Source organism: Microcebus murinus, chromosome 5 (genome assembly GCF_040939455.1).
Source record: "Microcebus murinus isolate Inina chromosome 5, M.murinus_Inina_mat1.0, whole genome shotgun sequence".
Taxonomy (NCBI): Eukaryota; Metazoa; Chordata; class Mammalia; order Primates; family Cheirogaleidae; genus Microcebus; species Microcebus murinus.
In genome coordinates this window covers 14639533-14663615 of record NC_134108.1, presented here as the reverse complement: position 1 = coordinate 14663615, position 24083 = coordinate 14639533, and the positions used below count along the sequence as shown (strand labels likewise).

Sequence of the window (24083 nt, the reverse complement as noted above, 5' to 3'; positions counted from 1 at the left end):
AATGCATTCTTTTAGACCTCTCTTTGCTAGATGATCTCAGTGTTGGAAAATCCCAAGGTCTGATCTATACTAATGAACTTATGTTGTGGTTGAACCATAGAATCTGATGTCAGGTACATATGGGGTTGAATATAAGCTCTGACACTTTATAGCTGAGTGACTTTGGACACATTTTAATTACTACTGGGCCTCAGTTTTCTCATGTGTAAAATTATGATTATAATATTGTATCAAACCATATAGGGTTATCATGAAAACTAAATGAGATTGTTTAGTCACTCATCAAGTATTTATTGAGAACCTACCATATACAAGGCATGCTACTCAGGTCTAGGGACATAGCAGTGAGTAAAACAGACCTAGCCCAGCTGGGCAGTTATGTGTGCCTGTTGTCCCAGCTACTCTGGGGGGATGAGTCAGGAGGATTGCTTGAGTTCAGAGTTCAAGTCCAGCCTGGGCAACATAGCAAGACCTCATCTCTATTTAAAAAAAAATTAAAAATAAAAAAGTAGAACTAGTCCCTGCTCTCATGGAGTATACTATCTAATGGTATATACAGTTTAGTAGGAGAAAGTGTTCGTTAAATGTTAGCCATTACTAATCTTATTGTGTAGTACTAATAACTTGAAATGAAATCACATTTCTCCTCGTTTTTGTGAACTAATGGAGGTGAGATTCCCAACCAATAGACTTCAAAATTTTAATTGGTAGGACTTTGCACCTTTGGCTGCTGTCAAGCTCTTTGTAGACCCTGTTCTTCTTTGGCTTTTCTTGCATATTCCAACCAGAGAGAAGGGGCAACCGACATAGAGTCTACTCAGTCCTTGCCAGCCCCAGCCTCACCCACATTATAAAAGCTTCAAGGCAACAAACAATAAAAAATCCAAAGCACAGGCATTCACAGAAGAGCACCTTAACTTGGCATATGAGGGATTATGTTGGCAGAGTTCACATGCTAATGGATGAATCCCATTAACCACATGTATGCCTGTATTCAGGGACCTCAATGTCTTCTTTCACACCAGCAGCCTCGGATCCTACTCAGAAGTGAGTTATATTTTCTAGAAAAGAGTGTGCTGCATAAGTGAACTTAGTTCTGCACTTTTATGCTCAGACGTCAGGAAGTTCATTCAGGGTTATCGAGACTCTTAAGAATTCCTTATAGACAGGTAGTAGGGATCAAATGAGGATTTATGTAGTTCATTCCTCAAAGATCTGCATTCTCCGGCTCTCAGGTACTTTGCTGCTTCAGTACCAAATCCACTATGAGAGCGGCTAGACGTGCTGTCTAAGTATTTGCTCGATTGATCGCTGCGTAATTATAGAGCTAATGGACAAGGGGGCTGGGTCAGGGCAGGCCCTGAAAAGTTGGGTGCTTAAGAGAAGTGGTGGTTCTGATATATCAGCTCTGCAAACAGAGGAGCTTCTGAAGGAAGGCACTCTATTTTATGCTGACAGAGCTCTCTGCCTCTATAGCTATCTTTACTTTGTCAAACGCATATTTATAGAATATGCGTTATCGTGACAAAATATTTTTAAAGGTATAAGCTGATGATGTATGTAAAATAAACTCAATCTTTATGTGACCTTGGATAAGCCTTTAATCTCTGTGGGTGTGTTCCTTATGGATGTTCTCATCTGGAAAATGACAAGTTGGATCACATGAGGAGCTGGATTTGGAAGGGTAGCCATGGATCTGGACTTAGAAACTGTGGGATCAGAGCCCCAACTGGTAGTGTGACCCCAAGCAAGTTTCTTAATTTCTCTAGGGCTTGATTTCCTCTTTTGATAAAAGAACACCTATGTGACAGTATTTTAATGAATAGTATCGGATGAGAATATACATGGTACATGCACATGTCAGCAATTATGCTACTTATTCCTATGATCCTCTCCAGTCTAAGAGGCTGAGAGCGGGGCGATTTCCGTGACAATGAAATCTGTCTGCTGCCTGCTCAACTTCTTTCAAGTCGTATAACCTTACGCAGTTTAACCCTTTTCTGCCTCAGTTTCCTTACCTGGAAAATAGGGCTTTTGAAAGAACTTGTCTCATAGGTTTGGAATTAGGGTTAAATGAGATCATGGGCATTAAGTCCTGGCACCCGAGACCTGGTGAGACTCAGTAACTGCACTGTTGACATATGGCTAATGCAGGTTAAATTTTCTTCTTTTATTTTAGTTTATTTTTTTGGCTCATGGATTTTATTTTTTAATTGTTGCAAAATACATATACAATTTGCCATCTTAACCATTTGTCAGCGTACCGTTCAATACGTTCACATTGTCATGCATCCAACATCCAGACCTCTTCTCATCTTGCAAAAGCCCAAATCCTGTGCCCGTGAAACAGTCCCCATTCCCCCCACCCCAGCCCCTGGCAACCACCATTCTACTTTCTGTTTCTATGAATTTGACTCCTTTAGGTGTGTGTACCCCATGTGAGTGGAATCACACGGTATTTGTCCTGCTGTGACTGACTTATTTCAAATAGCACCATGTCCTCAAGGGTCATCCATGTTGTAGCAGATGTCAGAATTTCCTTCCTTTTTAAGGCTGAATAACATTTCATTGTATGCATGGACCACGCTTTGTTTATCCATTGGTCCATCGGTGGACATTTGAGTTGCTTCTACCTTTTGTCTGTTGTGAATAATGTTGCTATGAACACAGGTGTACAAATATTTCCTTTTATGTTACTTTTAATGTATAAAAGTCACGCTCTGTTGTGTACAAATATATGACAGGCAATGAGTGATACGTACAAATATGTACAGACCACAGGACTCTGGCCCTGTCGCGTTAAACTCTCACAAAGTTGCTGTATCGGTGCTGTAGCTCCCATGTGAATGCTGACGGCAAAGCCAGCGTTCTGGACGGCAGGGACAGGGCACAGCCAGGAGACGACATCCTTCCTCCCGCCGCCTGCTGCAGCCTGTTCTGTGGGGCTGTTCATTCCCGGCCCTGGATGAGGTTCCCAGTATCTCCCTGCATCTCGCTCTCGGTTAATATCTGCTCCCTCTAAAATATTTAGTTTTTAATTCCTTAGGATACTTTCAGTCACAAGAATAGCCCCCTTTTAATAAGAAATGTGTGTCTAGTCTTACATAAAAATCTAAAGCTTCAAGTTTCATTCAGCTTTGAGCTCCTCCCCTACCCCATCTTGGGCCTCCTCTGGTGAAGAATGGGAGGGGACGGTGGCTTCTTCTCTGTCACCCGAGTCTTGCACCTAGGCTGGCCCTGGCTCCCCACTCAGGGTCGAAGCTTTAGTGTGCGATGGTGACCCTGGAGCCTCTTACAGCTGAAGTCCTCACATTCTCGGCGGAAGCGCCTGGGTGGTGTCACCGTTAGACAGTCCTCCCGCCGGTTCCACACCTGGTCTTCAGGCACCACCGACCTTTGACCTCTGGCAGGGGACATGTATTGAGCCATTCCAGCTGGTCTTCTGAAGCCTTTGCTCACTGGCTTGAGAAAAGAGAGAAGCAGCTCTGAGCCCTTCCCACGGGGTGGTGGGGAGGGAGTTGGATTTGGCCCACCCATGACTTTCTTTGAAGAAATCCTTCCCCGGGTTCTAACCTTTTGAAACCTCAAGTGATCATTGGGCTAAGGAATACAAAATCTATTTTCACACAGCTTCTTTGCAAATCCTGCTAGATGGGCCAGCATCATCCTTTGGCATGTGAGTAATCAACACTGTTTTGTGGCCTGAAACAAAAGTGTGACAAGAAGAACTACATTTTAACGTCCTTCTCCAGAAGTTAAATGCAGTAGGCATAAAGTTTACCTGAAGTCTCAGGAAGAATTTATGCTTAAAAAAACTATTGTTTGTAGGAGATTGTCTATCACTTCATACTAGGGAAGGCCCTCTTAAGACATAAAAGCTCAAACCCAAGAGAGAAAAAGATTGATAATTTGGGCTACATTAAAAAAGTAAACTGTGTTTGATAAAAAGATACAAGGTTAAAAGGCAAGTGACAGATTGGGAGAAAACATTTGCCAAGGTAATAGACAAATCACTGGCATTGAGAATATATAAAACACCAAAGACTGCAGACTGATAAATCAGAGAAAGATGAATGATTCAGTCAAAAAACAGGCAAAAGATTTAAAAATGTAATTCTCAGAAAAAGCAAAATGAAGTTTCAGATGACCTGCCTATAGCAGATGGTCACATTTTACAAAGAATTTCCAGGTAAGACTGAATATGAGCAAATGGTCTGGCAATTTCAGTTCTATGTATACCCTGGAAGAGAAGGAACTGAAAATAAATAGACGGAAGTCCTTTGAAATCATTTACTTACTGGGCTATTTGTCTGTGTCAGGGAGCTGGGAATCAGAGACAAGTAAGACACGTTCTTACACCCCAGTAATCTGTAATATGGGAGTCAAGAACCTCAGTGGTGAGTATAGTGCACTTGAGACATTAAGTATTATATTGATTAACTAAGAACCTTGAAAGATGGTGGGCGTCGTATTACTGGTGTTGCTGAGGCACATTTAGTCTAATATTTTGTTCTTAAAAAAAGCAAACACAAGGAAGGGCCGTGTTGTCTACTGTGAGTAATTTGTCCAAGGTAATGGAATCAATAGTCCATTTAGACTTAAAACACAGTGATGTTTATTTAATTAATTGCATGAACTTGTCATACTAGAGCAAAACAGTTCATGAGAATTTTTGAAAAAGTGCTGTGGTCACCAGGATGGCCGTTTCTGCCGTTACTCAACCGTCCTCGTGGGAGTCCACCTAAGTTCCATTTACTGCTGTAAAGGCAAACATTTATTTGGCATCAAGCCCTAACCGTGTTATTTACAAAGAAAGGAAAAAACAATATTGAGATCCTGTTTTGTTTTGTTTTTTATCATATATAAACGATGTGTAGGGATTTCAAAGTTACACATGAACTTTGGATTTTTAAAATTTGTTTTCTGTTCTCTTAGTTGCTTTTGATTCCAGTTTTCAGATAAAGACCTGGCCTCTGCTGGGGAGTGCAGTGAACACTTGTATGTTCTTACAGCTAGGGGTCCTCAACAGAAGGTCACCAGCCACCAGGGGATCTATGGATAGACTCGGATCTACAAACCCCTCTAGTAATTAAATACAGACTTATACACATGGGTATATATGCCTAAAAAAAAAACTAAAGAGAGGCTTTACAATTCCCATTAAGTTCTCAAAGGGGACCATGGTTCAAGAAAGATAGAGACAAGTGGGTGTGCATCCTAGAGCCTCATGTCTTTTTTTTTAACCTTCTTCACTGTACCGCGGCCTCTGCTCAGGTGGAGCTCGAGGTTCCATCCAGGTCGCCGTCTGTAGAGAATCACACAGGTGCTTCCTGGGTACAGGAGCAGAAACACACTAGAGCAGAAGAGAAATACCAGACCGCTACCCAATTAAAACATGCGATGATCCTGGCCTCCAACATTTCGGGATTAGGATTTAGAGATCGGAAGAAATAGCCATCACAGTTCCAAGACAAACTGAGGAGGATCGGGAAACAAAGCCGGGCTAATATTTTCATTATAAACGTCCCCATCTTCCGAGCCACTCATGAGCGTCAGACCTGCGCGGAGGCTGTCAGAGACATTCTCACGTAATCCTTACGACGGTTTCGTGGGGTCAGTGTTATTATCCTCGTCCTACAGACTGTGTGGCGGGAGCTTAGCAAGATTCTGACACCTGTCCATGATCGCCCAGTGAGTGACAGAAGATGTAACCTGAGGGCCCCTCTCGCCAAAGCCTGTGGTTTGTCAGTCGGCTCTTCTGCCTTCTGGAATTTTCTTAACTCTTTTTACCTGGCTCCGCTCAGTCCTGTTCAGGTGACCTACGGCAGATGGTCACATTTTACAAAGAGTGCCAGTATAATTATAATGTGCCAATATATCACAGTATGTGCTGACAGTGATGGATTACTTTTGTTTTGTTTTCCTTTTCTCCTTCCTACTTTCCACATTTCTTCCTCCCCAGTAGATTGCTGATTAAAGGTGACGTCGTTGAGTCCCACTCTGTCTTCCTGCTGCTCCCCTCAGCCCATGTCCTTTGGGGACAGTTTCAAATCTTTCTTCTTGGGCTTTAGAGGTCTCTGCTGGTGGCTACACCCAGCTACTGGCTTGTTCTCTGTTTCCATTTTTATTGCTATGAAATTGTAAATATTCCTTCATTTTGGTAGAAGAAAACCAGGCCAAACTAAACATTCCTATGATTTCATCCACCCTTTAAAAAAAAAAAAAATCTGATGTTGAGTGGTCCTCAGGCTTCTAAGCATTAGCTCTCCCCGGCCACACCCTGTGTACATTATTTGAAAACTCTGATCTCAGCCTAGGCTCCACTTCTGTTATGACACTCCCAGTTTCCCTCTTCAGTGATCGTATCCTTAATTCAATCAAGGGTAAGACGTGCTGGATTATTGGAGACCCTGGCTGAAGATCCCGTGCTAACTCAGGAAATCTTGGGCAGTGTTTTTTCACCCCTGTATTCAAGAAAGCCTAACTCGAGGGGAGCTTGTTTTGTGTTGTTTCTGGAGTTCTGGTTTCTTTTATGTTGCCTGGTGCTGAATCTCATTCCTCTCTCACTTCTCTGAACCAGCCTTTCCCTGGCGTTATCTTTCTCCTCCCATGTTTTTATGTAAAGGAACCCTCTTTTCTTTCAACAGATGGTCCTCTGCCCCTGGGAAAGAAAAAATGAAAAAGTAAAATGTTCTGAGTATACACAATATGGGAAAATATGCAAATTAATAATCACCCATCACTCGGCTTCATCAAAACCTTCACTTATTGCTATATGTGCTTTCGTTTTTAAAAAAGAAATCAGACTTTGGGGACAGTTGAAATTCCTATGAATCCCTCCTTGATCTCACCCTTTTTTCTGCTTCTCTATAGCGGAGCACACTCATGGTTAGGATTACCATGGCTGGGGGTGTTTTTAGACTTTCACCACACATGTATGTGTCCAGTAGCCTCCCACATCTCCTCTGTTCACGACACCCTGATGGATGGCTCTGCCGTGTTGTTCAGGGCAGCCCAGGCCGAGAGAGATCCCTAAAACTTCCATTTATTAAGTAGTGCGGTCCAAACAGCTGAATGGGTATTTACGCCCTTAAAACTTAGTCGCTGTCTGAGAGCATAATATACAGGAATTCAAAGGAAAAATAATACTTTTTACTATTTTGTTCTTAAATAACTACCATGCGTTAGTAATGAGATGCGTGTCCTTGTTGGGCACTGAACAACTTCTCAACCTTTGTAACCAGTCCACACTCCCCACCTCATTTCCCATTCCATGTCAGTTTTCACGTGGAGTTTGCTTTTTACTGAGGCACCTGCCAAATATTTTGCTTTGCAAATGTATGATGTCATTGAAAGGAATGTGGAGTACTGTTTTTGAAATGGTGGGCACCCTCCAACTAGTAGTATGGTTTGCAGTGTCCAGTGGATGTCAGGTGTTACCGTGTTTCCCTCAAAAATTTTAAATACCGCTTGGCTCCTGGGAGTTCGCTGCCACGCTTCACAGCAACTAAGTGTGTATTTGGGAACCACAGATGTATAGCTCTTTTTTGTATTTTTTATGTGTTTTCAAATTATCTATATGAATAAATGTTACTGTCTACATTGTTGTACAACAAGGGTAAGCACATTTTTCCTGTAAAGGGCAAAATGATAAATATTTTAGGCTTTGTGGGTCATAGAGTCTCTGTTAGAAATATTCAATTTAGAAAGCCGTTGGCACAACATAAATTCATAAACCAGCCAAGGTCCATGAATGAGTGTGGCTGTGTTCTGATAGATTTTATTTATGGACCCTGACATTTGAATTTCATGTAATTGTCATGTGTGATGAAATACTATTCTTCTGCTATCTTTTTCAAATATTTTAAAATTTAAAAATATTTTTTAAAAAACAGCAGGCCATACAGGAGGATGCTGGATTTGTCCTGCTGGTGATAATTTACCAAACCCCACACTATATAACTTGATTGTTCAACTTTACACCTTTGCATGTACTCATGTAGCTGTGATCAAAGAATCCTCATTTTACCTGCAATGTAGTCTTCCTTTGATGAATATAGCATGGATTTTTATAATCTTCATTGATTGTCTTCATTGGCATTTAGATTGTTCTGTTCTGTTTAGATTGTTTCCAATGTTCTTCTGTTATAAATAATACTGCAGGGAACATTCTTGTACATTTTCTGTGATTAAGTGCTAAAGGATTTCTAGAGTCTATGCTTGGGAGTGAGATTTGGGGGATTAAAAGTATGCTTAGTATCAATTCAATAGATAAAGCCAAATTATTTCCCAAAATCGTACCAAGTTATATTACTACCAGCTGTTTGTGAGATTTCTGATTTCTCCACATTCTTCCTGACATCTGTACTGTTAGATTTTTTAGCTTTTAATAATCTATCTGATAGTAGTAAAGTAGTATTTCCTTATAGTTGTGAGGTTAAGCATATTGATGGATGTTTCCAGGCATTTGTGAATTATCTATTTTCTGTTGTGTTATGTATCTTTTTCTCAGTAATTTATAGAAGCCCTTTATATTTTCTGAATATTTGCCAATGTGTGCTATAAATTCTTCCCCACTGTGTGGCTTATCTTTTAAATATGTTTATTGTACCGCTTCTTGTCTGCCCTTTTTCCTTATGATTTCTGCTTTGGGGGATTATAAGCATAATCTCTTATATTGTCTTATAAAATGTTGTCTCTTACGTTGAGGCTTTTAGTCATCTTAGAATTTATGTTTGTATATGGTGTCCCTTTTCGTCAATTCATACAATTTGTAAGCTTTTCTTCCTTGGTGCTTCGAACAGAGATGGTTGTCAGCCCCAGCCCTAAGAGAAGGACCATGAACCTTCCATAGATCCAGATCAGCCGGTTGCACGTTTCTCCCTGTCCAAGGTCCCACGCTGTCCACGGCTGATGCAGGTGGTGGTCAGCTGTTCTTCTAGAAGGAGTTACAGGCACCATCTCTCCCTGACTCTTCCTTGACCTGTTGCTGCTGGGCTTTACTCGGGCAGTGGTACATGATCTTTTGGAGAAGTGAAAGTCTCCGTTCTAACCGCCTTGTATTGATTCTGGTAACTATTACGGTTCAATTCCAAACATTCATTGTAAAACATCCCCTGGAAGTTGGAAAAGCAAGGGTTTAATTTTATGATGAAACTCTACATTTTCTATTTACTTTAATATTTTACAAGATTCTTTGAATTAAATGTCTTTACCTGGCTGGGCGTGGTGGCTCATGCCTGTAATCCGAGCACCCATTTAGATGCCAATATAATGTAGGGGTCATTTTCTGCTATATAATACAGTGAAAATCGAGATAATGGAGATGATTTTCTTTAGGTTGCAGCTTCCAGTCACCTGGGTCTGAGTTGCTCTTTGCCATGTGCTGGCTGTGACCCTGGGTGGGTCACTTACACTCTCCAAAGCTCTGTGTCTCCAGTGGTATCTCAAGGCACGTTCTAGGCATGAAGTATTGCTGGAGAAAGGACGGGCTCTGATACACACTCAGCAGTCACTGGTGCCTGCTACTGTCACCACTTTAGGTGCCAAGGATCTTTACTTGTAAGATAAACCTTCACACACATACCATGTTTCCCCGAGAAATACGACAGGGTCTTATATTTATTTTTCCTCAAGAAGATACCCTAGGGCTTATTTTCAGGGGATGTGTTATTTTTTTAATTACAGTACAACAATCTGCATTTATTCAAATAGAGTTAAGTCGTCTTCTTCTGGAACATCATCATAACTCTCCAAACCCCAAATTCTATCCTGAATTTCTTGGTACTCTATTTCCTTTAGAACCATCGGCCCCAATCTCTCATGTCAAGCAGTAGAGCTCTCATGGGGCAGATGAGAAGGACTCCTCATCTTCTTGACCGCTCGGAGACAAAATGCATGGGTTGTACAGATGCACTGCACAGCCACGCCCATCACTAGGGCTTATTTTCGGGGTAGGGCTTCTGTTTCGCAAACGCTTAGAAATCCTGCTAGGGCTTATTTTATGGGTAGGTCTTACTTTCAGGGAAACATGGCAACTCTTTCAAGTGATGAATATCTGTGTGAGTACACTTTTTAAAGTCGCGTGTGTGTATAAATGAAACCCATAGCGCAATTAGAGTTCTGACGATGGGAAACGCTACAGCTGCTGTGTCCTTCTCGTTGGAACTCATCCAGGACCATTATCCATAGGGGTTATCTGAGAAATCCGAGGGACTCTCATTATTTTAAAAAACCCTCCTTTGGGTTCGGACAATGCTTCTAGACAGCCTGGTTTAAAATGCTTCCTGGTTGCCTGGGAGGAAGCAGGAAGCCAGCAGGCACTGTTAGGCGACATCATTTCAGTGCCTTTCCCCCTCGCTGAGCCTTCCACTACTCTAGAATGCAGAGGAGGGAAGAAATTTAAACATGAAAATTGTTGAGAAGCAATGCAGAGAATCTTCGAGCGGCGTTAAACATTCAAATTAAAAACATATGGTCTTAAATCTAACTGGCATATTTAACATCTCAAATAGACTCTCGGTGCCAAAAGGGACGATAATCAAAACTTTAGGGATTTCACTCCTTATTTGGGAAAGGCCATCACTGCCAGGGGCAGAGAAACCAGAGGCAAATGCTTTTGAAAGTAGAGTAGCTAAGTCACTTAGTATGTGTTACTTTTAACCGACCGTGTGGAGTCTGTGGGTCCATATGTGTAGCACCTGATTATTATTCTAAATGCATTTACTTCCAGGAAAGTGCTAGTCAATAATGCAGAACTTAATTGGGGAGCTTTTATAAATGTGTTTCCTTTACAATCCGTGGTCATCTAAGGGCCCAAATCAAGGACTTTCACTTTAAAAAAAGCTCTAAATTAACTTGCATTGTGATATAACTTAAATTCCAAATCCCAGGAGCTGAAACTGACCTGTATGTGCTATGCTGTAATCAGCTTCCCATGCCAATTGTGTTATTCAGGAAACCAGACAATAGCAAAGCTTTTAATTTTAGTCTTCTTCTTTTCTTGCTACTGAAGTACATAACAAAAAGTTTCAGATTTGCAAAAATAATGTGGTATTTTATTGTGTTAGAATCTTCTCTGGTGTGCTTTTTTATTTTTCTTTCTGTCTTGCTTTTTTTTTAACACCCGTTTTTCTTTTTTAGAGATGGGGTCTTGCTGGATTGCCCAGGCTGGACTTGAACTCTGGGCTCAAGCAATCTCTCACCCCAGCCTCCTCAATAGCTGGGACTCAAGGTGCTTGCCACCATGCCCAGCCTGCCCAGCTCTGCTCAAACTTCGCAGTGTTTTCCATCGCACAGAATAAGCCCAACCTACCCTTCCCCCTGCGTTCCTCTCGTCTCGTCTCCTGCTGCCCTGCCGTCCACTCATTCTGCTTAGCCCCTGGCTCGGCTCCACTGGGCGTTCCCCACCAGGGCCTTTGCACAGTCTCTGTATACTTCTCAAAGCTCCGTCACACTTCGCAGGTTGCTGCCAGCTTCATCCAGGTGTCTGCTTACATATCAGAGACGCCTCCCGCGCACATTCTAGCGGACAGAGCACCCCCACCTCCCTGGCACCCTCGCCCTCTCCGCCGTTGCCTCCACCAGACGTGTGTGTGCAGTTGAGCCCTGTCTGTCTCTCCACTAGAATATGAATCCACTCTAGACTGGCACACTGTCCTTTGGTTCCCTGCTGTATCCCCAGCTTCTAGAACAGTGCTCAGCACTGGGTAAGCCCTGAGTAAATATCTGATGAACCACCCACCAGATCAAAGAACTTGCAAAGGAAGAGAGCAGTAAATAAGTTTTTTACTTCAGAAGTGTCAGAATTATAAACTGGGTGTGGTGGCTCATGCCTGTGATCCTAGCACTCTGGGAGACCAAGGCAGGAGGATCTCATGAGCTCAGGAGTTTCAGACCAACCTGAACAAGAGAGAGACCCCATCTCTACTAAAAATAGAAAAATTAGTCAGGGTGGTGGTGCATGTCTGTAGTCCCAGCTACTCGGAAGGCTGAGGCAGGAGGATTGTTTGACCCCAGGGGTTAGAGGTTGCAGTGACATATGATGATGCCACTGTGCTCTACCCAGAGTGACAGAGCGAGACTCTGTCTCAAAAAAAATGAAAGTATCACAATTATAAACATGGGTTCTAGGGCCAGCCAGGTTCAAATCCTAGCTCTGATCCTTGTCAGTTCTGTGTCTTTGAGCAAGTTATGCAGCCCAGGCATTTATCCTCAAACTCAACAGGCCCAGTGCCCTCTGTATAACAAGCACTTCATTATTCTGAAATGAAACCTATATGTAACATAACCTTCTATATATAACTTCCCAAAACGACATAATGTTAATTGTGATATAAAAGTATTTGTGATAGTATGCTGCATATTTCAGTCTGTATCAATTGGAAGGCATTTCGACTACACTGGAAGATACTGTGAGTGGTTAGCTGCTTGCACCCATGCCGGAAGCAGTGGACAGGCCAGCCACAAATGCAGAAGGATCATGTGTGTTGTTGGCAACTCAAATGTCACTGGTGGTTATTGGCAGTGATGATGCAATTTTTCTGAAAAAGCAAACGATTCTTGGCAAAGTTCCAAAGACAACAAAGTCTAATCTTTCCTCGGTGTTTACTCTTGTGTGCATTCCTTAATAATTCAGTACATATTGATCTCTCGAAAAAACAGTTTGTGTTTTATGTAAGACAGATTGGAGGGAAGGGTTCTAGGTTCCTATAATCCTAAACAGGTTTGCCAACTAAGAGAACGTCTGGTGGGGTGGGATGTGGGGCAGGTCTTTGTGGGACCGTCTTCTGGGTGACAACAAGTCCATCATCCCTGGTGGCTCCCAATTCCCGACCACCAGACATTCCCCCAGGAGTGGTACCCCCTCCACAGGGGTCTGACCACCCTCCCAGGCCCCAGTTCTCTGTCTGCAAAGCCATGAGAAGTAACATGTCCTAACATACAAGGCAGCGTGAGGATGACAGGTATGACTCAGATAAAGTGTATGGTGCAGCTCCAGGCACAGGTAGATCTTTGCTAACAATGAGGAGTTTGTCTCCTTCCTGGAGGACCTGCTACGTGCTGGGCACCCTGCTAGGTGCTTTATATGTGGTGACTCATTTCATTGTTACAACAGCCCATGGGGCAGTTGCCAGAATTAGCCCCATAGTACAGATGAGATAACCGAACAACAGAGCGAGTTAGTAGTTGCCTCAAAGGGAACCAGGTAGTGGGAAGGGAGCAAGGATTTATTTGAACTGAAGCCCTGAGCTCCAGAGCCTTTGCTGGCACCACTGTGCTTTGGCACTGATTCCAGAATATCATCACATAGCCCTGTGCACAGCACATAAACAGGCACCAAGTAAATGTTCGTTGAATGAAAAACGAATAATACACTCCAGGCAACTAAATGACTTATCCACTGGTAAAACTGCCTGAATGGCCACTCGATTTTTATGGTAAACATTGACATAGTTGCCATGTGGCTTTGTTGAAGCAGTAATTAAATAAATTAATTAAAAGCGATTACATTTAAAAAGTTTTGGGAGGACGTTTGGAAGTTTAGGAATATCTAACCTGACCTTGACTGTTACCTTGTGTGCTATAAAAATGCAAATTTATTTTCAAAAAGATAGCCCATCCCTGCTTATGATGTATATATATTCTAAGTAATGTGCTTAGAATGTAGTTCTGCTTGCCATCATATAATGTGGAGTTAAAATGAGACACTTGTCAAAACACTGTCATGCACAGAGCAGTGCTACGGAAGTTAACGTAAAATGATTTTTTTTTTTTTTTTTTTTGAGACAGAGTCTCACTTTTGTTGCCCAGGCTAGAGTGAGTGCCGTGGCGTCAGCCTAGCTCACAGCAACCTCAAACTCCTGGGCTCAAACGATCCTCCTGCCTCAGCCTCCCAAGTAGCTGGGACTACAGGCATGTGCCACCATGCCCGGCTAGTTTTTTGTATATATATTTTTATATATAATTTCTTTCTATTTTTAGTAGAGACGGGGTCTCGCTCAGGATGGTTTCGAACTCCCAACCTCGAGCAATCCGCCCGCCTCGGCCTCCCAGAGTGCTAGGATTACAGGCGTGAGCCACCGCGCCCGGCCCGTAAAATGATTTTAAAATGTGATTCAGAGGTTAAACTTCAGTTTTGAAATTCACAAAATGTATAGGCTTTTTGAGGAATTTTTGAAAAATATCCATTGCATAATGATTTTTAAAATTACATTGTATGAGTGTTACGGCTCTTTTAGAATTGGTCTAGCAGGTTTTCCAGTCCTCACTGGAAGACCCTCTCCCCCCTCCCATGAAAAAAAAAAAAATTGCATCGTGTGACTGCTGTCTTACCTGATCTTGGCTGAGAACATTCAGGCTGAGCATGCTAAAAAGGAGTCAGGCTACCCCTTCCCTATATAAGCTGTACTTTAAAGAATCGCAATTATATGAGGTTGTTTTTAGCAATGTTTGGTATATTTACAATATTTTGCTCTATTTATACAAATAAAACATAATAGATTTTTGAGCAAGGAATTTGGGGAAGTAGCCATTGCTAAAGGAATGTGTGATTTAGTATATCTTTTTGTGGACCTCTTTAGGCTTTTTGGGGTTGGAAAGGGGAGAAGCATAAATTATTAGGACTTTCTAAAAGTCCTAAGCCTCTTGCTAGCTGCAGCCGTAAAAGTATTGTTTTAGCTATTAATGCTTTGATACAAATAATGTCAATAGAAACCTCTCTAAGATTTAAAAGTACTATGTAAATTACAAAGTTCTTGAGTATCCAGTTCAAAATAAAGCAGAGTAAAGAATTAACTTTAGGCCGGGCGCAGTGGCTCACGCCTGTAATCCTAGCACTCTGGGAGGCCGAGGCGGGTGGATTGCTTGAGGTCAGGAGTTCGAAACCATCCTGAGCGAGACCCCGTCTCTACTAAAAATAGAAAGAAATTAATTGACCAACTAAAAATATATATACAAAAAATTAGCCGGGCATGGTGGCACATGCCTGTAGTCCCAGCTACTTGGGAGGCTGAGGCAGGAGGATCGCTTGAGCCCAGGAGTTTGAGGTTGCTGTGAGCTAGGCTGACGCCACGGCACTCACTCTAGCCTGGGCAACAAAAGTGAGACTCTGTCTCAAAAAAAAAAAAAAAAAAAAGAATTAACTTTAGGGATTAAAGAGATAAAGAAAAAAGAATTTAAATGAAATTCAAAAACAGAAACTAACAAACAGCATCCACAGTAAGTATTTAACCTGAAAGGCACACCTAATATATAAGGAACATGGCAGGAATGCTTATCATCACCATTGTTATTCATCATTATTCTGGAAGTCTTAGCCAATGCAATAAAATAAGAACTATAAAAAAAGCATAAATATTGGAAAGGAAGAGATAAGTTTATTATTATTTATATACAGAATGATTGCATAACTAGAAAATTCAAAATGGTCAACTGAAAATATATTTTAAGTAATAAAAGTTTTCATTTGCTAGTTGGATGCAATGTAAATATGTAACAGTCAATAGTTATCCTTTTTTCCAGAACATGATAACAAGGCAAAAGAAAAAAAAAAAAAAAAAAAAATAGTTATCCTTTATATTAACATTAAACAGAAACTGTAATGGACAAAAGTCCTATTTATACATGTCCCCCAAAATATATTAATAAAATGCCTAGAAATAAATTTAATAAGAAATTAGCAGATAGAAAGAAACTATAAACTTTTATTGAACGACAAATAGAAAATCCTGAATAAATAGTAAAACATATAACATATTCTTGAATGGGAATAATCAGTATTTAACTATCACAAGACAGGGTAGTTCACGCCTGTAACCCTAGCACTCTGCAAAATCGAGGTAGAGGATGGCTTGAGGCCAGGAATTCATGACCAGCCTGGGCAGCGTGGGGAGACTCCACATCTATAAAAAATAACAAATTAGCCAGGCCTGGTGGCATGCACCTGTAGTCCCAGCTACTTGGGAGGCTGAGGTGGGAAGATTGTTTCAGCCCAGGAGTTTGAGGTTGCTCTTTGCTATGATAACACCACTACCCACTAACCTGGGCCACAGAGCAAGACCCTATCTCAAAAAAACAAAAACATTCCTCTGTCAAACTAATATAAATTACTACAAAATTACTGTACTATATTGTGCCATGCTGTACTATACTGAACTTACTATAAAAGCGGTGGAGGAAGTTAAATTAGCAAACATTTGTCTAGATTCTACAAGAATAAATTCATGAGGACAGACAAGAAAAAAATTAAAAGAACCGTGATGTATGGATGACTTCCCTAATTCTAGATACCAAAACGGAGTAATGCTGGCACAGTAAAAAGATGGATAGACAGGGAGAACTGATAGCAGAGGAACACCCTAGAGTGTCCCTGAACAGACTTTTCCCATTATATGTAGAAATTAATAATTTGACAGAAGAAGGCATTTTAAATCAGCGGCAAATGGATGGATTACTGATTAAATGATATTGGGACATTTGACTAATAATTTTAAAACATAAACCTTGTCTTGTATCACAATATACTCAGACTAAAGATAGATTAACTTTTATTGTGAAAATTAAAACATAAAGCTTCAAGCAAATAGCAAAATAAAAGTATAGTATTGGTGTGACATCAAAGTTATTGGAAAGCACTGGTAGATAATATATGTGACATGGGAAGACAGTCACAATATATAAAGTAAAAAGTCACATTGCAAAAATCATAATTACAATACATTTCCAAATGTTAAAAAAGTCATGAAATATAAATCTATGCAATGAAAAGATATAGAAGTATATCAAGTGATTTTCTCTCTTTTTTATTTTTATTTTTTGAGGCAGAGTCCTGCTCCATCACCCTGGATAGAGGGCAGTAGCATCATCATAGCTCACTGCAACCTCTAACTGCTAGGCTGAAGCAATCCTCCTGTCTCAGTCTCCCAAGTAGCTGGGACTACAGGCCTACGCCACTACACCCAGCTAATTTTTTCTATTTTTAGTAGAGATGGGTCTCGCTCTTGCTCAGGCTGGTCTAGAACTCCTGGTCGCAAGCAATCCTCCTGCCTTGGCCTCCCAGAGTGCTAGGATTACAGGTGTGATCCTCCACGCCTGGCCTCAAGGATTACTTTTATCTACCTGTGGGGAATGGGGTCACAGTGATTTGCATTTATATTTTCTGTATCATGGCATGCTGAAATTTTTACAGTTACTGTGTGTTAATTTTGTGCCTTTTTTGTAAAGGAAAAATTGACTTGAAACATCCGAGGTGATTTGCCATGGGAAGTAAGGAGAAATGCACTCTTTGCAGAGTGCAAAGAGCAAGTTGATGAAAAGTGCTGGTAGATTCTGGGAATGTTTTAGGGCCTAACATCTGGGGGAGATGAGTTTTAGCATTAGCTGAGGTCATATTTTGGAGGGGAATAAATGCTAATCTGAAATGTTATGCTTTCAATGACCGGTGGGGAGAAATCAACAAGTTGTAAATAGTGGCTCTGGTGACACTGGCCCAAGAAGATGGCAATGAGGCAAGCCCTGGAGAAGGAGTAAGATGCAATCCAAGGAAGAAGGGCAGAGGGGAGAAAGATTCTTGCATTCAAGGAATCATAAATATCTCAGCTGGCTCAGAGATAGGGAGAGCAGATGGACTGGAGTCATAGATTCAGTGTCTTGAGATGTCATGGATCATTTTAAATCTATGAGAACTTCTGAATGGTTTTGCAGAGAGTTACTGTTGCCAGGACTGTGCTTCAAGATGACAGTTCTTTTCAACCCTCCATCAGACAAGTCATTGACCTTACTGAAGTAGATTAAAGGAGGGGTAGGAGAGGACAAAGTGTTCTCTATTAGGGCTTCCTCCCTGAAAGGACCCCCTTGACAGTTAGAGATGTGCACAGTGTACCCCTAGCAGTGCCACTCTTGGGTATATCCATGGGGCTGGAGCTCCAAAATACAGAGTGCAAAAGCAGATTATGGAAGTGTATATGCAGTGTATTACATTTTCAAAACACCCAACACAATACTGTATTCTGTTCATGAATGTGTATGCGGATGTAGCAAAGGTATGAAAATCTATCCTGCATAAGCACCAAGTTCATTGCGGTTGTCATGGTGGGAAAGGGTGGGGTGCTCCACCAGGAAGGGTGCCTAAGAGATCCAGCTCAGCTGTGCTGCTGCTCGAACCCTCTGAAAAAGGAAAGATCTCAGCAATTGTGGCAAAACATTAATGTTTTTAGTTGAGGGGAGAGGAGAAGGAAATAGGGGTCTATAATTTAGGAGAGAGGCTGAGGCCTGAGCCAAGATTGGCAGCTGTGATTAGTATGTGGTCAAGACTTCACCTATTTAGAACTAAATCTGGATGTTAGCAGCCACGTATCGTGAGCCAGGGGCTTTATGTTACTCTCTTGCAGTGGTGGTGGTTTTTATATGTCGCTGTCCACATTCTTGAATTTCCCTTGGGATGCGTGGTAGAGTACATGGCCAGGGTAAATCAGGCTGGTTTGAGCCAGGGTGAGATTCTCTCTGCAAATGAAACTTGGAGATGTGAGCAATGCCACGAGATTTCTAAGTGGTTTCCCATGTGGCCTCCTTTCCAAAGTCGGTAGGGACGGCTTATGCTTTCATCGAAAACTCCTTATTCAGCACTGAAATGTTTGGTTATGTTTTAACGAGTTTTTAAATTTTTTCATGTGTTCAAGTGTTTATGCACACAAACATTCTGAATTTCGAACACCAGCAATCTGAGTGACTTCTTTTGGTTCCCCCCACCTTGTATTGTTTATTCCTTTTTTCTTTGTTTGTCTTATAAAATTTGCATAAATGTTTTGGTTGACTGTAGATTGTTTTTTACTTATTTAGTGGCAGGCACCAATTGCATGACCATAACTTCTAAAAATATTTAAAACAACTATAAAAAATCAGGTTTTTTCTTCCAAAAAACATTTGTTTAGCATATACAGAAAGGAGATAGAATTTAGAGTTAAAACAGTTTTTAAAGACAGATGAATGCAAAATCCTCTGAAATCCTGCTCATATATATCTTGTGCTGCTCCAAACTGACATGTGTACTGGCTCCTGCTGTCTTGATTTAATTCAGTGTCCGGAGCTGGTGACCCTCCCTCTCTCAGTTACCTTCAGTGGCATAGCTTTGGAGTGTCAAGTGAAGAGTGATGGCCACATCTCAGCCTCTGAAAGCTCAGCTCTTTCATAAGCAAAACTTTGAGCAAGCCTCCTATCTCTTCTAAATGAGAAATGTAACCTTGACTTCAGGCCCCAGAGTTCATGTTGTATGAAGAAAGAAAACACTGCACAGTGTTCCAGTAGTGTGCAAACTGAAGTGGGAGAAATGAAAAATGCTCTTATTTCATTTTTCTAAGGAGGCTCTATTTTCACATATAATCAAATAGGATTATCTTCGCCCACAAATAACAGCAACAGTGAGAAAAATGACCAAGCTATAATAGAAGTTTGCTTCTCTCATGTAAGAGAAGTTCAGGGAAGGGACTCTGGGCTCATGTAGAAGCTCCTCGATGTACAGTTGTCTGCAGAGCATGGCGTCCATCACATTGAAGATAAGGCGAGTAGATAGAGAATGCTGTCCTTGTGGGGGACAGCCCCAAACTGCTCCTCAGGACCCTGTCTCAGAAATTTGCAAGCTAGTTAGGCATAATGAAGCCTTGTTTCTAATGCATATCCTTTGCCAATATAATAAATGTAAAAATTAAATATTTCTATGCATTTAGTATTTTCCTATATAATACAATTAATGTTTTTATCAGCTATAAATACTTCACCCAAGGCCGGGCGCGGTGGCTCACACCTGTAATCCCAGCACTCTGGGAGGCTGAGGCGGGCGGATTGCTCGAGGTCAGGAGTTCGAAACCAACCTGAGCAAGAGCGAGACCCCCGTCTCTACTATAAATAGAAAGAAATTAATTGGCCAACTAATATATAGAAAAAATCAGCCGGGCATGGTGGTGTAAGCCTGTTGTCCCAGCTACTCGGGAGGCTGAGGCAGCAGGATCGCTTGAGCCCAGGAGATTGAGGTTGCTGTGAGCTAGGCTGATGCCACGGCACTCACTCTAGCTTGGGCAACAAAGTGAGACTCTGTCTCAAAAAAAAAAAATACTTCACCCAAGTCAGACTCACTTCTGTATGAGGATACAAGATCAGGCTGGGGAGGAAGGGGAGGGGTCAAATGGAGGGTTTGTTCTATTTTTATACTAATGGGAAACATAACAAACCTTAGTCTCAGCTCTTTCTGGGTTTAGAGATGGGGTAGAAGTGGGGCGGGATGACACAAGAATTATTCCTGATTCTTCGTTACTTTTTCCCTATAATATATGTTTACCTGGACGTCTCAAAGACATCATTCCTCTGTCCAAAGAGTAAAGGGATAACCTGAAACATAGATTACAGTGAAAATGGTTAAAAGTGCTTGATTTGTTTTCTTCCTTATATCAAATTTCCCAACAATATACCACTAATAACATATTTCTAATAATATATTAATATATATATTTTTTCTAAACAGAAGTTAATTTGGAAATAAGCCAAAGAACAAAATACGTTTGGCCCTCCTTTCCAAGGCTATTATTTTGACAAATGTAAATTTGTGTGTCCTCACTGGTTCCGTGAAGCGGAATCCCTGCACGATCCCGTGCCGCCGTGCGGGCAGTGCGGTTGTCTCGTGCTAGTGGCTGCATCGGGCACGCTGCAAGGACGTGGGAAAGCAAGATAGTGCAGATTGTTCTTGTTTCCACGCCCAAAAATGGCCCGCCTACGCCAGTGGGGTAGGACACGACAGTTGTTATGGGCTGAATTTGGAGAACTTGATCAAGTGTCAGCTTATTCACATCATCTTCCCTGTCACCATTCTTTTTTTTTTTTTTTTCTATCTATAGCAAGTGCATCTGTCACCATTCTTAATGTCAGCAGCAGCAGCAGCAGCAGAGAAGCCACCTGTCTTGCCTTCAGTGTTGCTAATTCCCTCCTTAGGTGATGACTTCTACTCGGAGCCACTCCGTGGCTTCCCCATCTCTTATGTTTGCAGCCTCTTCTCAAACTCCATGGCTCAGCCGTGGCTCCCGTGGAGCCTGAGGGCCCCAGGGTCCGAGAGCCACCAGCCAGGCTAAGTTAAGCCTCCTTCTGCTCAAGAAGACCTAGTCCCAAGGCCAGCGGATTTCACGAGCTGGGTTGGAGAACCTAAGCAGGGGAGTTTGGGTCTCCCAGTCCAAGGCAGATGTTTGCCCTGCGCACTCACTTTCAGAGGAAGCGGTTTCCTCTGACTATGGAGTCCGGGCAGGCAGGCAGGATCCGAGGGCAGTCCGGGGCAGCTAGCCACCCATTCATCTTTGGAAGATCCTGAACGATGTCCTTCTTTCGTCCTTTCCATCCCTGAATTAGCCTGCTCTCTAGGCACATGGAGAAAGCCAAGAAAACAGCCACCTTGGCTCCCAGCAGCATGGCGAGGGTAGAACACCATCTCAGACTCCTTCCCTAAGGAGCTGAAGTTGATCTGAAGGGGCTCTTTAACCTTCCACAGTGTCACCGGACTCTCACCCACTGTCACTGGTCTAACCCAGGCGTTCTCCTTTTATGTTTTCCTATTTAGCTCTGGGGTCAGTGGAAATGAGTCACAGCATCAGAGAGAGTAACACTATAGATATTTTTCTTCATCTTCGGGTTCTGATTGTGTTTTGTGACCCTAAATATAAACACATACACGGATAACACTCGGATCTTTGCTCTGTGAGAGCTGCCCGTGCTGTTTGTGCCAATATTGAGCGGATTATTCAAGCCAGGCCTGAGTAATCAGTAAATTGATCTGCTTGTTCTCTTCTGGGTCTTTGCAGGAAGAATAAGAGTAAAAATAAAAATAAATGGATCTGCTTGTGAAACACTGGTAGGTCTAGACAGGACCATGAAACTGACAGGTCTGTCTCTTCACTTCTTAGCTAAGGCATCACCTGAGGCAGATTCTAGACCACCGCCTCTGGGATGTCTTAAATGTGATACAGAGCAGGAATTACATTTTATTTCACACCACGTGTGTGCAAAAACGAAATCAAATCTTATGAAACAATACTGCTTTTGCTTAGTTTGTATGATGTATCCTCATATTTTCACCCTATTTTTATTCTTTTTAAATCCTGGTTGCAACTCAGTAAATTGATATAATGGCAAGCATTGGGTCTCTATCATTGGTTTCACGCTTTGTCTATTTGTATTGAGTTAATACATTGACAGTTTTACAACTTTTAAGTTTAAAATATTTTCCTTCTGTCTTAATTTCTTCCATAATGTAAGTTGTCATACCAGGAATGCTGGCACATTGACTTTGTTTTGAGATTCAATGGTCATAGTTTCTCCTGCTCAGTTACATTCCTAGACACAGAAAAAGTTATTGCAACGTTCTTGATACTGTTCTTTCCTGAGAATTTTAAAAATAAAACGTATTTACCTCTTCATGTTTGTACAGATTGAGCATTCCAATCCAAAAATCTGAAATTGGAAATGCTCCAAAATCCAAACCTTTTTGAGCACTGACATGATGCCACAAGAGAGGAAAATTCCATACCTGACCTCATGTCATGGGTCACAGTCAAACTACAGGAAAAACTGTATGCACAAAAGTATTTAAAATATTATATAGGCCGGGCACGGTGGCTCACGCCTGTAATCCTAGCTCTCTGGGAGGCCGAGGTGGGCGGATCGTTTGAGTTCAGGAGTTCGAAACCAACCTGAGCAAGGGCGAGACCCCGTCTCTACTATAAAGAGAAAGAAATTAATTGGCCAACTAATATATATACAAAAAATTAGCTGGGCATGGTGGTGCATGCCTGTAGTCCCAGCTACTCGGGAGGCTGAGGCAGGAGGATCGCTTGAGCCCAGGAGTTTGAGGTTGCTGTGAGCCAGGCTGACGCCACGGCACTCACTCTAGCCTGGGCAACAAAGTGAGACTCTGTCTCAAAAAAAAAAAAAAAAAAAATATTATATAAAATTACTTTAGACCATGTGTATAAGGTGCATATGAAACAAATGAATTTCATGTTTAGACTTGGGTCCCAGCCCTAGGATATCTCATTATGTATATGCAAATATTCCAAAGTCCATAACAATCTAAAACATGTCTTTCTGGTCATGAACATTTCGGATAAGGGATACTCAACCTGTACTTTTTTTTCTTCCTTGGGTTTGTTTTCATAAACCACTCAGTAAAAAATGTTCCATTTCATCTTTCCATTATTTTAGGTTAAGTCATGTTAGTAGCCAAGCCTGTCAGGATTCATTACTGTTTCCAGTTAACTTCCTGGTGTCCAGTTCTCAGGAGGTGCAAGAGAACAGCTCTGCCTCCATGTGGTCATCCGAAATCCCAGGTCTCTAGCCAGGACTGGGCAACGCCACTGCTTGCTGGTCATAGTTATGACAGTGTACAAACTGTTCATACTCCCTGCAAGAACATGGAATTATTTGGGGTTGTTTGGTTTTTGGTTTTTTGTTTTGAGACAAGATCTTGCTCTGTTGCCCCATCTAGAGTCCAGTGGCATCATGGTAGTTCACTGCTACCTCAAACTCCTGGGCCCAAGCAATCCTCCTGCCTCAGCATCTGGAGTAGCTGGGATTACAAGTGCACACCATCACGCCTGGCCAATTTTCTATTTTTTGTAGAGATGGGTCTCCTATTGTCCACGTGGGTCATAAACTCTTACCCTCAAGTGATCCTCTCACCTCAGTCCCCCAAAGTGTGTGGAATACAGGTGTGAGCCAGGAGCCACCAAGCCCAGCCCACATGCAACTATTTGAATAATGGATTCATAGATTTAATTCAGTTGGATTTTTATAAGGGAGCTAAAAATAATATTTGTTACATATTATTATTTTAAACATGTGTAATTCGTAATTTTCATCTACATTCCCCCATCCAAATTAAATTTCACTTTGGTCAAAATCATTTCACAAAACAAGATGATTATTGATGGTTCCAAATAATGTGAACCAGTATGTATAACTAATTTACTTTGCGGAGGAAGGAAATTGTAATTCTGACACCAAAGAACATCTAAGTCCATCACTGGTATTTTCAAAGTTTTTATTACCACCAA

General features: G+C 41.6%; 1 protein-coding gene and 1 non-coding gene across 3 annotated transcripts in view; both read left to right on the top strand.

Annotated features, from left to right (window-relative positions):
• MTHFD1L (methylenetetrahydrofolate dehydrogenase (NADP+ dependent) 1 like) overlaps nucleotides 1–24083 on the top strand; it is a 192913-nt gene that overhangs the window by 85813 nt on the left and 83017 nt on the right. The gene's annotated exons all lie outside the window — the stretch shown is intronic.
• LOC142871261 (U7 small nuclear RNA) lies at nucleotides 14221–14282 on the top strand. Its single transcript, XR_012919515.1, has one exon. It is a non-coding gene; the product is annotated as a U7 small nuclear RNA (small nuclear RNA).